Source organism: Vanacampus margaritifer, chromosome 7, assembly GCF_051991255.1.
Source record: "Vanacampus margaritifer isolate UIUO_Vmar chromosome 7, RoL_Vmar_1.0, whole genome shotgun sequence".
Lineage (NCBI taxonomy): Eukaryota > Metazoa > Chordata > Actinopteri > Syngnathiformes > Syngnathidae > Vanacampus > Vanacampus margaritifer.
The window spans coordinates 26783619-26795788 of record NC_135438.1 but is presented as its reverse complement, the minus strand read 5'-3'; the positions used below and the strand labels follow the sequence as shown (position 1 = coordinate 26795788).

Sequence of the window (12170 nt, the reverse complement as noted above, 5' to 3'; positions counted from 1 at the left end):
ATGGCCAGGCCCCCCTCCTCCACAGTGGAGTACCTGGTTTCGCGTGGCAGCAGCTTGCGGCTCAGGTACATCACTGATTGTTCTTCCCCCGGAGCACCTTGAGCCTGGACCGCTCCCAGTCCCACTGCTGAGAACCAAGAACCGCTGGTCTAAATCAGGACTCCTCAGCACCGGAGAGGAACACAGGCCAGCTTTGAGGGTATGGGATGCAGTTTTACATACGTCATTCCAGGAAACAAGATTCCTCTTGTCTTTCGCTGTCAGAGGAGTGGCGATTGTGGCAAACCGTGGGACAAACCTCCTGTACCAGCCAGCCAAGCCCAGCTCACCTCCTTCTTCGTGCGTGGGCGTGGACAGCTGCGGATGGCCTCGACTTTGTCCACCTGCGGTCGAATCTCGCCTCTTCCCAGCCGTAGCCCAGGTATCTCGCCTCCTCTCTCGCCCACTGACACTTGGCAGGATTCAGTGTCAGGCCCGCCCTTTTGGATCTGGCCTCGCACTCGTCCGAGATGCTGCAGATGTTGCGCACAGGTGTCACTGAAGATGACCACATGATTTAGGTAGGCAGCACTGTAGTCCTCACACCCCTGCAGGACACAGTCCATCAGCCTCTGGAACGTGGCAGGTGCTCCATGGAGACCGAAGGGTATCATGGTGAGCTGGAAGAGGGCAGCAGGGGTCCGGAATCCCGTGTAGGGGCGACTGGAGGCCTCCAGAGGTACCTGCCAGTAGCTCTTGCAGAGGTCCAATGTGGTAATGAAACTGCCCCGACCAATCTTTTACAGAAGATCATCAATTCGGGGAATCGTGTAGGGCGAGGGAACTACGGGGCACCCCGGAGGCCCACCCGCCCCGAAACGCGTCGCTGGGCACGGTGCAAAGAACCGCGCCGGGGCGGCGCCTCCCCGGACACCAGGGAGAGCATCGCAACGCAGCACCCCCCAAGAGACCCAGGGAACGGCCAAGACGCAGCCGCCACCCAGCAACAAACAGAGGGGCAGCGCCGCCCACGCCCAGTCAGGGGGGACAGCACCTATAAAATTAACCCACTGACATGCAGTGATTACAAATATTAACCCTTTGTGCCAATTGGAAGTGAATCTTGAGGAATTGGTGACTGTAAGTTGTCATTTGATGTGGTCTACTCGATCCTGCTGGCAGCAACTGGGTTCCTGACTATAAAAACACAACTATTAGTTCCAAATTGCCAAATACAGAAACAGCAATATAAGTGATCGCAATGTGGTGGCTCTCGCTAACAGGCAGAGATTAAGTAACCAGATTTAGATTAAAAGATTCTATATACTGTACATAGACCATGTTTGTATAAATTTTGATATTTGTTTTTTATTCGAGGCAGATATTTTTTCCATTAAAATGTGATTTATAAGGAGGTTAGACCATTGGTCGATATTCAGAGTTTGTTTATTTTTCCAATTAACAAGAATTGTTTTTTTAGCGATAGTAAGGGCTACGAGTGTAGATTGAAATTGTTTACGTGGGAAGTCAGTTGTTAGGTCACCTAGCAAACACAAGTTTGGAGATAAAGGTATCCTACAGTGCAAGATAGCGGAAAGTTTTTCCAAGACTTTAGTCCAGAAATACATAACCGGAGTGCATAACCATAAAGCATGAAAAAAAGTGTCTACAGTGTTTTGTGAACACTGGAGACAAATGTCGGAGTCTGAGAGTCCCATTTTCTTCATCATGTATTGAGTAATGTATGTTCTAAGAATAATTTTATATTGGATAAGTTGTAAATTTGTGTGTTTTGTCATTTTAAATACGTTTTCACAAACTTGAATCCAAAAGTCAATTTCCGGAGCTACAGCCAAGTCTGTCTCCCATTTCGAGATGGGTAAATCAATTTTATCTGTTTACAAAGGTAACATATATATTTGTGAGAGTTTTTTTGTTGTTGTCGGAGAAAGCTTTGTAATATCTTTAGCTAAAACAGGCGATTGGAGCGTACCCCGAAGTGTTGGAAATTGTTTCTTTATCATATTTTTAACTTGCAGATAATGTAAAAAAATTCCGTTTTTTATTTTGTATTTTTGGAGCAAGGATGTATATGATATGAACATATTATCTGAGAAAAGATGGTGGAGATTAGGGGTGGGAATCTTTGAATGTCTCACGAGTTGATTTGATTCCGATTTTTGGGCCTGCGATTCGATTCAGAATCGATTTTCGATTAGGAATGATTTTTGCTTCAAAATGATTTGATTGACAATGATTTTTGTTTCAATTTATAGATGTGCGAGGAATTGTAATGATCTACTCTAGTCTGACTCGTTACTAATAATTAGCGAGCTACTCGCGGCACTTTTATCACTCAAAAGAACGGCTCCACGCTACAAAAAAACAACTTTTATTGGAATAACTTGATTGTGACTTTTTCCTTCTACTCTCTAATGTGGCTACAACTTAAAAGTGTATCAGACCGCGTGGAACCACACTGCCCCTAAGTGGCCAAATCGAGTAAAACATGATGGCATCGTAGTCCAGAACCAGTGTCTTCTCCATGATCAGACTGTACCCACTCCTCCGATGAATATGCATTGGACTCAGGGTATTCTTCATCGTCCGATTGAGCGTTCGCCTGTGCAGAAGTGCTCGGTTGTGCACCACGTTTTCCGGCGTTAGCATCGCTAGCTGGTGAGGCTTTACGACGTGATCGAAGCCGCCGCGTCAACGCCTCCAACTTCGTCGTGTTGGAATTTATTTCTATATTAATATAAACTCAAGTTAATAATCTGACTCCAATTTGTGACCTTACCAAACTATCACCCATCCAACAATAGCATGCTCGTTCTGCAATAGAAAGGTATCAGGAAGCCGGCATTTTCACACACGAGTGGATTTATTCCTAACACTCAAATCTAATACAAACAGCTGGGGTCCCGGGTCCCTATCAATACAATTCTATACGTCTCTGTCTCAAGCAGCCAACGTAGTCTCATCCGAGTTGCCCCAGTGAATAGTTATACTACACAATATTTAAATGACACAGAAACAAAGGCATCCTGACATTATTCTATTGGCTATGTGTTTTCTGCAGTTTAACTTTAGCTTGCTTTTCATTGGCCGATCTTCATCCGCAGCGTCACTGGGTGGCTTCTCCTGTTTTGTACTTTTCCGCCCCGGTGTAAAACAAATGTGGTTTACAACCTACTCTGACCTTATCGCGGCTCTGCATCTCCCCTTGCAATTAGCATCCTTTGTTTGGCAACATTCCATTCCTGCAACCCCCATTCACACAAACTCTTACATTCCTTTAGTCGTCAACCTCGGAGTCACCATCATCATCATCAATGTGCTCTTTAGCACTGGTCGATGCTTTTCGTCTTTGAAAAAAATGCTCAAGCGTGAGCTGCTTGCAACCGGTCGCCATTTTTGCTTCCTCAGCTATTCTCCCCTCAACACTCTAGCTCCGCCTCACGTCTTCTACTACTGACTCCTATCCGATCTTGTCCAAAGAGAGTCATCGCTGCCATCTAGTGCCCATAAATAGTCATTATACTAACTCGATTTGCTTGATACTTTGAGCACAGCTGGCCAAGGCTTTCCTCCACCCGTTTCCAAAAAACAAAAACAAAAAAACATAGTTAACGTCTTTTAACGTTTTTGGCGGCACTCATTTGGATTTTACTAAACGTTATTAAACGTTTTTGGCGGTCAAAGAGTTAATGGGTTAAAATAAACATTGCTATAAGAGAAGTCTTTAAAAAAAAATGGAAATATTGATTACATAAAAATACAAACTCTGAAGTATTGTCCAACTGGTGCTTTTTAAGTCGGAAAACATTGCAGGAATGATTTGAACGTCACCGTCCAGTGTGTGAATAATTTGCCATATCGGAAATGAGAAAATATATAAAGACAAATAAGTACACTTGTAACAAACACAAAGTATTGATATTCTTCTCCTTAACAACTTGCATGAATGGTCGGTTACTTTACGTTACGGTTAGTAGTGTGGAAAAGTGTGGGGGGAAAAACAACACATTAGCAGCACCTGCTTTACTAGTTTTGCACACTATTTTGTCTTTAACAACACAGCTTCTGCTTGCTATTATGAATGTGAAAGGTTGAATCAAGTGATAAGTGAGTAGGTGATTACATGGGTTACCATGTTCATGTATGGCAGTGGTGTCCAAACTCGGTCCTCGAGGGCCGAAGTCCTGCAGGTTTGTGATGTTTCTCTACTCCAACGCACCTGTTCCAATGAACAGGATCGTTATCAGGCAGAGCTTGCTGATGGGCTTCAGGTGTGGTGGAGAAGAGAAACATCCAAAACCTGCAGGACTCCGGCCCTCGAGGACCGAGTTTGGACACCACTGCCATACACAAATACTGTATGGTAACCCATGTAATTACTTACTCGCTTATCCCTTGATTCAACCCTTCACATTCATAACGACAAGGAGGAGCTGTGTTTTTAAAGACAAAATAGTGTGCAAAACTAGTAAAGCAGGTGCTGCTAATGTGTTGGGGGGGTTTTCCCCCACACTTTTCAAATTTACCGTGTAAATGCAACATTCAAAACTATTACTACTTACCGGAAACAAGAAACGTCCAGGTTTCCAAATAAGAATGACACAGGCATCTCGGTTGTAGATGTCATTCTAATAGACAGAAACAGTAAAATGAAAAAAAAAGTCTACATAAATATAAGATGTTGTATAAAAGAAAAAAAATTGACATATGGCATTGAAATTCAGATATGCCGCACTTATAGTCATGTGAACATTGAATACGATTATGGTATAATATACACAATATATGGCACTTACAAGTCAAATTTAGGGATGGGTCACAATGTTAGACGGCTACAGTCGGAACAACATAGGTCAGCAACAAATATGGTCTTTGCCCACGTAATGTATTGCAGAAAAGATATCAGGCACTCAATTACATAAAGTATCAGATGAATCACATTTTGAGAATTTATTTTGTGTATTTGTTTCACATATGATTCAGCAATCTCTTGAATATGCTTTAAGCAAGCATTTCCTATCTGTAAATTTAAGAAAATAAAATAATAAAAAAACATAAATTGTCCAGGTTGGCTGCATATGTCCAAATACTCGTAATCTAAAGACATCTACAGGATCTGTACGTGACCAACAGTTTATTCAATTTCATTGTCCAGCCCAAGACCCCACAAGTCAGCACTCGTCAAGGCAGCTTTGTGTTATTACTATCAACTCTTTTCCTGGCTTTTCTTATGGAAGCGTGCAGTGCACATCATTTCTATAACGCTTCATAATCTACACCTCCATAGGACGTCCAATGTTAGGGTGATGTTACAGAGACGACACCACGGAATTGTCACGGACAATAAATAACGCGGGTAACCATAACCGAAGTTATGTTATAATATTTATAAAAAATACAACATCATAAATTCGAAACTATTTGTAGCCCGCCTTCTACGTAGCCTCCGGAACGACAACAACATCCTAGGGTTACTCAAACAAGAACAGTCATTTTATAATTTGCTTGATTATGCATGCCTGCAACCCTCGTGAGAAGCGGTTCGGAAAATGGATGGATGAATAATGTAAAGACAACAATAAGTTTAAACATGTTGAAGTTCGCAGATAACTAATCGTCACTTACCGTTGTCTTAAGACGTCGTAGTAAAACGAAAGTTGTGTAAGTTTCCGCCCGGTCGCTTCTGCGAAGACTTCTGACGTCAACGTGAGACGTTTCAGAGGGGACTCGGCCTTTCCTGTCGAGATGAGAAAACCCCGCCTTTTCGTTTCAGACAGTGCAACCGTGCAACTGGAATGCAGAAGGGCTGTCAGTGCAGGTCTTCGGGCCAGATACCGCTTAAAAAAAATAAGCTAGTTAAATTATCATCTTTTCATAAGCAAGTCCTCCTCAGCTTGAAACTTGTGTACAACCACAATTTTACACCACACCAATCCCCAATATGTAATAAAATATATTTTCTTTGCAATGGAAAATCAATTTTCTTGCAGAACTGGATGGATAAAGGAGTGTAGTCACTACGCCACCTAACGGATAATCAGGGCAACTGGCTTTTGTTTGAAAAGGTTTGTGTTCGCTACAATATTACATGTCAAAGATCAGAATTTAAAAATATTTTTAAAGCAATTCCTCAAGCTGTTAAGAAACAGATTGAGAACATGGATATGGAGAATTTATCAATATTGCAATTTTTTGGTCAATTTGTTTTTAGAAAACAAAACAAATAAAACACTTAAGAAAATATTTAAACACTCAATTATTTCCTATAATACCAAATAAACATTAAATTGTCCAAAAATTCTCTGAAACAGAAGTTAATAAGATTAGAACTGAATATTTGAAACTCCCTGTCTATCCTAAAACAAAAGAAACACACTTTAAGATCTTGAATGATATTTATCCATCTAGTGAACTGCTTAGAAAAGGGTTTAATATTGAACAAAATGTTTGTATTTTTTGAGAAAGACATTGAAACTACAGAACATCTGTTTTACCAATGTGTTTACACAAAAACATCCTGGGACGATCTCTGGGATTGGCTGTCTTCGGAAATCCGGCTACAGGAAACTTTGGAATGGGAAAACATTCTGTTAGTTTTTTCCCCTGATAGTTCTGAAAGTAAGATTGTGATAAATAATATCATATTGCTGGCAAAGTATTTTATTTACACACACACACATGTAAATGGCGCAAGGTTAAGCCTATGTTCACAGCCTTCAAAAGACAGATGCAAGACAACTATGTAAAGTCGTTAAAATGCTCTATTATTGATGCGAAAACTTGAAGAGTCACAACTGTTTGATGACCTCTAATGTATATCCGCGTGTGTGCGTGTGTGAGAAGGGGTGATGATTGTGTTACTCTTTGGTGCCTTGTAAACCGCACTTTGACATTTCTTCTTGATTGGTGTTTTATTGCGGCGATGTCAAAGCGGAGGAGCGCTGAAGAGCGCGGGGGAGGGGTTTGGCCGACCCGGAACCGACTGGGGCCGGAGCCCCGGAACGGACACCGATTGCCCCCAGGCCACCTTCGTCCCGAGCTTTTCCAGGCCAAACCGGAGCCGGTCGCGGCGCACCGCTTTTAATGCCAAAATGTTTGTTGAATTTTCTAATGTCAATTAAAAAAAAAGAAGCTTGGCTTATGTAGCCTAACGTCTCCGCCCCTTTTTCGTCTGAAACGAGTAGCGAAAGTGAGATGCTGGGCGCATGCGCAATGGCCTTTCACTGGGCTCAGCACAACGGACTTCAAAAAATAAAACAAAAAAATACTGCAGAAACGTTGTTCACATTTTATTGGGATATACGGTTTTGTTGGCAAGTACAGTATGTGCATGTTTTATTTATAAAACAATGAAAACAGTGGGGGGAAAAACTAAAAAACAACAACAACAAAAACATGGCAAGTGGGAAAAAATCAAATCAAATCCGATGCATTAATATATACTACAAAAATAATTAGTTTTAGTTGAAAATATGTAGAACAAAGGAAATAAAGTACAGTTTTAAAACATTTTCATTCACAATAAATAGTCTGTGATTTATGCGCCGGTTCGTCATAAGAGTTACGGTGGTCACGTGATATGCGACGAGGAGAAAGTAGTGAGCTGGCTGTCCAAATCGCCAAACAGAATGAGGGCACTACATATTAAGCCACTATATAGTGGAGGGCTAAGTAGTGAATGAGGGGTTAGGGCAGTGGCGTAGCAAGGGGCCCCAAGCAAGAAGGGATTGGGTGCCCTGGCAAATTGGGTATGGGTGAGGGGTTGGCACGGGGCATGACAGACAACCATTCGTCAGATGCATGTTGTTAAATTTTAAAATTGGCACATCTGCATCTTAAAGAATTAACATGAATTGTGCTTCATTCAAATAACTGGTTGAAACAAAAATAAAAACAGTAATACAAAAGTAAAGTGCACATAGGGGCCTACATTTATTTAAGCAAACAAAATTAGGAACCAAAATTAGAATACAGCACAGGCCAAAAGTTTGGACACACCTTCTCATTCAATACTATGCTTTATTTTTATGACTATGCACATTGTAGATTCTCACTGAAGGCATCAAATGTATGACAACTATCGGACACATGTGGAGTTATGTACTTAACAAAAAAGGTGAAAATAATACAATAAATACATAAACAGCCACCCTTTTCTCTGATTACTTTGTTGCACATTATTGGCATTCTCTGGATGAGCTTCAAAAGGTAGTCATCTGGAAGGGTTTTCCAACAGCTTTCAGATTTAAAGATGCCCAGAGTATGCAAAAAAGTAACCAGAACAAAGTGGCTATTTTGAAGAATCGATAATATAAAACATGCTTTCTGTTATTTCACCTTTTTATGGGGGGGGGGGGGGGGGGGGTTAAGTACTGTAGTGGACCAAACATGGTCAGACAGAGGACAGAGGCGCTTCACAAAGAAGAAAAGATTTAACCCAAAAAATTCCAACATCAACTAGTAGCTAAAGTTTTGGGCCCAATTTAAAAGAGGTCAACTTAACATCAACTTAACTCAACAAAATTAAACTGGACTGACCTTCAGACAAAAAACTCAGGTGGCTTAAATAGGGGTGGACCAACCTAAATGAACACAAGAGGGAGGTATGACTACAAATCAAACAAAATGATCAACTTAATTCTATAGGACAAAAACCAAAAACATATATCTACACTAACGAGTGAAAACTTAGGTGCAGTTAAACCAAACTAACAAAAATAAATACTCCAAACAAATCATTAAACAAATACATTCCCCCCTCCAGTCTTGAACAATGGCCGGATGCCAGATCTTCACTCCTCCCACCTTCCAGCCTGGTTGCTTCCCTCAAACAAGAACAAATGCGGTAAATATTCAGACAAATATTAACTAAAGTGTTCACCCCTTAGAAAATATGTATCCAAACAAAACGACTTAATATTAACTGAAAATATTAAATAATTGAGTAATTAAGCTAAAGAAAATTCAAACAATACTGACATTAGATGCTGGTGGTAAGTATCCACCACATCACATCAGTGCATACATAGTTTTGATGCTTCCAGTGAGAATCTACAAAGTAACCAACCAGCCATGAGACTAAAGCAAATGCATTGAATAAGAAAGTGTATCCAAACGTATGGCCTACACTGTATATTTAATATTAAAGTTATTTATGAAGTGTGCCTTCATTCCAGCTTTCCTTGCATCTTGAATTTGCAGCGACATAGTCTCCCTTATCTACCACGGGTATATTTTCACAAAACCGAACTCCAGCCTCCTTGCATGCAGCAAATTCCTTCAACATCTTCCATATCCCATCTCTGGGTTGTCACTTGACGAATTGGATGATCACCTGGCGTGCTCTCCTCTCCTCCCTCCCTCCCTCCCAGCCTGTGTCCACCACGCCATCCATCTTCTGCTCCCACATAGGTGCAATCCTCTTGAGTAGATCTATCACCTTCTCTTTTATATTCTTATTTCCCATTTCTTTCATGCCTCTTATTTTCTTCACAGTCACTTTACTTTTACAGTCATAAAATATTTCATATTATTCAACTTTTCCACATACTAAAATAGTTCTCAAATGTGTAAAAGACATGTTTGTGACATGCATTTGTCAAATCTGACTTTGGATGTAATATTTTTGTTGTCCCTAAATCAGCCAAAAAACGCTCTGTTCAAAACAGCCCGTTTTAGGGGTGTGGCACTTTTATGTAACTAGTTGCACCATAGAGTGCAAAAGTGGCATAACGTTTTACCCCAAGAAAAAGTAGCATAACGTTACTACTATGCTGTAGCGTTAGTTTGCGACTGTTTAGGCAAAGGGTATTTTGCCGCAACCGCCAACTCTCCTGCGAGCGTTATTTTGCCATGAATCTCTCTGATTTGCCGTGAATGCTTGTAGACATTTACAAGCGGTTATGATAAATAACACAAATGTGCACATTTAGGCCAAAGTCACGTCAACTAGGTGGCGAGTTGCTAGTCACGGCAAATTAAGCACCGTGGAGTGTATCTTGGCAGAACAATACGCGACCGCTTCAGTATTATCCAACCACCGTCTGCTTTATCATATCTGACCTCTTGTAACCAAACAACCTCCGCACGACAAATATAGCTCCCACTTTACGCACTAAAAATACACCGGTAATATGGTAGAAGGTATGATATGGCACATCTCTAACTGAAAGGATTGGAAGGAAATCCAAATCAACTTACATCTTTCACGTTTGCAGTCCTGTCAAACACCACTAGGACCGATCATTTGTTTGCAAATCTGAACAGGCTTTCATGAACAAAACAGTCCTTTGAGAAATGCTGTCGGTACATGTCCTTTAAAATAAAATTGGTACACTGTTGGTACACACGCAACCACTTCTGATCGGTTTCCCCATTGTTCTCCATGAAGTGTCTGCGAGCAGCGGGGGGGCAGGGGGGGTGAAGGAGCAGCCAGCTTCTTGAATTTCTGTGGGTGTGACAAACCTTTACCTTTACCATAGGTGGTGCCACTAACCCAAGGGGGCGGGGTCGAGTGTACTTCCGTGTCGTATTGACGTCACCAAGTCACAGAAGTTTAATCTGCCTGTTTGAAGCACACATTTTAGAAAGGAGGAGAAAGTCACAGACATACTTTTTTCATACCTGGTTGGATTGTGGACACTCCGGGGATGAATATTATTGATAGAAAACACAGCCATGAATAAAAAACACGTTTTAGTAAGCGTTTTTGTGGATTTACAAAAAGCATTTGACACCTTGTCTTAGATCATTAAAGATTATTGCATACATTTTTTAAATATGGTAAAAGAGGTGGCAGTTATTTAAAAAATAGTACACAATATGTTGAATTCAAAAGTAGGCAATCAAAACAAAGTTTTGTAAATTGTGGGGTGCCCCAGGGATAAATTCTGGGGCCAGTACTTTTTCTTCTTTATATGAATGATATCACAAGCATTTTGAAATTGTTAAAATGTATTTTGTTTGCGGATGACACCACCTTATTTTATGCCGGGAAAATATATATATAATGTATTACAAGTAATAGAGAAATAGTTTAAGAATATTTTGAAGTGGTTCAATGCTAACAGACTGTCTATAAATATTAATAAAATCAGATTTATGATTTTCAGTTGTAGAAATATGGATGTCAAAGCAACACAGTGTGCAAAGCATAGAAATAGAAAGGACTAATGAAATTAAGTTTCTAGGTATCATTATTGTTGAACATTTAACATGGAAAGCGCATATAGGATATATCAAATCTAAGGTGTCACAACTCGTAGCCGTGTTACACAAGGTTAAATAATCTTTGAACAAGAATGCTTTGTTATTGTTATATAATTCATTGATTGTTCCATACCTGACCTATTGCATTGAAGTGTGGGGGTGTGCAGCCAAGACCAACACTGAATCCATCTTTCTTTTACAGAAACATGCTATTCGTGTTGTTTGCGGTTGCAGATAGAGACCACACTAATCCATATTTATACTACTAAAAACTTAAAAATTTAATGAATTGATGGAGTTTAACCGTCTTAAAATATTGTATAAAATCCATCATAAAATGTTACCAGTTAATATAAAAACTAAATTTATAAAAAGGGAAAGCGAATTTTTTCCAAACAAAAAGAAAGATGGATTTCAACTCAAGGTGTCAGTCTGTGGAACAATCTGAATTGTAAAACAAAATCTTCTCAGTCTATTTGTATTTTTAAAAAATGTATCAAAGTACAATTACCGCAAAAATATATATAGCACAAGGACACTGAGTCTAATTATTTTGTAGTATTGTTACACCGCTGTCAATTATTATTTTTAATTATTTTTTTGTTGATCAGGGGCAGACAAAAGTTTTACTTCTTTCTGTCCCCTTTCATTTCTTTTACTTTGAATATTGCTTTATATTGTTTTTCTTCCTTTACAAATGAATGAAATAAAAATGATTGATAAAAAATACACACTAAAGTGCATTTTCATACTGAGAACTTTAAGTTCCACAGCATTAAACTCCAGCACTTTGGCTAGACTGCCAATCATCGTGCTGATAGCTTTGATCTGTGACATACATAATGTTTTCCAGTCAATCTCCTTGTTTGTCAAACCTTGAGTTTAACATGTTCTAATAGCTTTTATATATGGCCTCCGACAAAGAATCTTAATTCGGTTTCCCCCATTTAAGAAACAAAGAA

General features: G+C 39.9%; 1 protein-coding gene across 3 annotated transcripts in view; it reads right to left on the bottom strand.

Moving 5' to 3' along the window:
* The window catches only part of LOC144055525 (palmitoyltransferase ZDHHC5-A-like), a 109771-nt gene extending 104011 nt beyond the window's left edge, over positions 1-5760 (bottom strand). For all 3 annotated transcript variants that reach the window (XR_013294896.1, XM_077571548.1, XM_077571550.1), the window contains exons 1-2: positions 5626-5760; positions 4563-4628 (exon numbers count right to left, since the gene is read on the bottom strand). The gene's annotated coding sequence lies outside the window, so the exon portion shown is untranslated. The remainder of the gene's footprint in view (positions 1-4562; positions 4629-5625) is intronic.
* Positions 5761-12170: the final 6410 nt, after the last annotated feature.